Source organism: Lontra canadensis, unplaced genomic scaffold, assembly GCF_010015895.1.
Source record: "Lontra canadensis isolate GAN:19392208 unplaced genomic scaffold, GSC_riverotter_1.0 scaffold37, whole genome shotgun sequence".
NCBI classification, from domain to species: domain Eukaryota; kingdom Metazoa; phylum Chordata; class Mammalia; order Carnivora; family Mustelidae; genus Lontra; species Lontra canadensis.
The window spans coordinates 12,404,877-12,406,352 of NW_022631031.1; the positions used below are offsets into that span (position 1 = coordinate 12,404,877).

The 1,476-nt window shown below is 47.4% G+C and overlaps 1 protein-coding gene across 3 annotated transcripts in view; it reads left to right on the top strand.

The window, feature by feature from the left end:
- Positions 1–270: 270 nt before the first annotated feature.
- Positions 271–1,476, top strand: part of PEX2 (peroxisomal biogenesis factor 2) — a 17,124-nt gene continuing 15,918 nt past the window's right edge. For all 3 annotated transcript variants that reach the window (XM_032869155.1, XM_032869154.1, XM_032869156.1), the window contains exon 1: positions 271–478. The gene's annotated coding sequence lies outside the window, so the exon portion shown is untranslated. The remainder of the gene's footprint in view (positions 479–1,476) is intronic.

A 1,476-nucleotide genomic window follows, 5' to 3' on the forward strand; every position in this document is an offset into this window, starting at 1 on the left:
GGCGGCGCTTGTCCGGCGGCACGCCGCGCTGTCCGAGGACAGAGAAAATCCTGCCCTCAGAGAGCCCCAGCTTCCCCGCGGCCTCTTGACACCGCGGCCTCTTCACGCGCGGCCCGGAACCGGCTGACGGGTTCGCGACTGTCCTGCCAATCAGATACGGTTTCCTCAGAGTGGCCAGCCCACCAATCACCGCGCGCCTGTGTCTTGTTCGCCTCTTCGGCTCTTCGGCCCTTCGGCCCTTCGGTTCTTCCGCGCTCGCTGTTGCTGGGCCGTCCCGGGCTTTCCGCCGCGCTCCGAAGCTTAGTTCTCCTTGGTTTAATTTCCCCTTTTTTTCTCAGACACTTCCGGGTCCTGCGTCGCTCCGGAAGCCCGCGAGTTCCGGAAGCCGGGGTAATCCAGGTTCTGCTAGAAGCCAAGCCTCCCAGAAAATGTCTCAGAGAAAGTTACGTGGGACGGGGGCGTTTCGCAGACTCCTAAGGTCAGTGTCTGCCCGAGAGAGCCGGAGTGCAAACCTGCGGTCTTCCCTACAGCTGGGAGGGCGTGGAGATTCGCGACGTTGTCGCTGTCGCCCTTAGCTTGAGTTTGCCTGTTTATTGGCTTCCTGCTTTCCTGGAAGAAGCAAAATGAAAGTCTAATTTGGGAAAGGCAGTGAAGTAGGCCCGAGTTCCTAAAAATAGTCTTAGAATGGCACCATTAAAAGAAAACAACAACAACAACAACAACAAAACACCAGCTAGTCTTGAGTTCCTTTGCCTTCCACGAGGTGACTTTCTGAAACACTTCAAAATCTTCTCCGCGCCCTTGTCCGGGGTGAGATTTGCTTTTTAAGAGTGGCTTTAATAAATTACGCAGTGTCCTAACTACGTAATATCGGATGGCTCATACTTAAAGTGTTATATTTGGTACAAAAATTGAGGCCAAAGCTTAAGTTTCTATTGAAAGTCTGTGAACTTAGAAGCCGTTTTAATTTTCTTCGGGAAGAAGAGCTGTGGAGAATGGTCTTATATAGTTGCTTGCTGTTCGTTTGTTATATTCAACAGTGATTTTTGATAGCTGAGAGTGCGGAAATAATTGACATTTTTCGTCTGGTGCTTTCAGTTAAAGGACATTCTTTCTTTCTTTCTTTTCTTAGGTCCCATTTTCCAAAAATACCACAGTTAGTGAAAGGGCTTTTCCCGAGACCAAGCTGTTGAATGTCCACATCTAATATATTCCGGTATTCTGCGATGCCCCTTCAGAATTTTTTACCTTAACAACTTCAGTCAGTTACAGGAAGTTTGAGACTTTATCGACACCACAATTTGCAGTCTAAACATCTTCCCCTAATGTGTTTTCGTTAGTTAAACCTGAACAAAATAAACCTGGGATGGTCGACTTCTTCTTTTTTTTTTTTTTTCGTTTTTTTTTTTTCACTTTATCTTCTCTCGGATCTGCCCATATTATCAAATACATGTATCCAGAACTATTAGAGTTCAG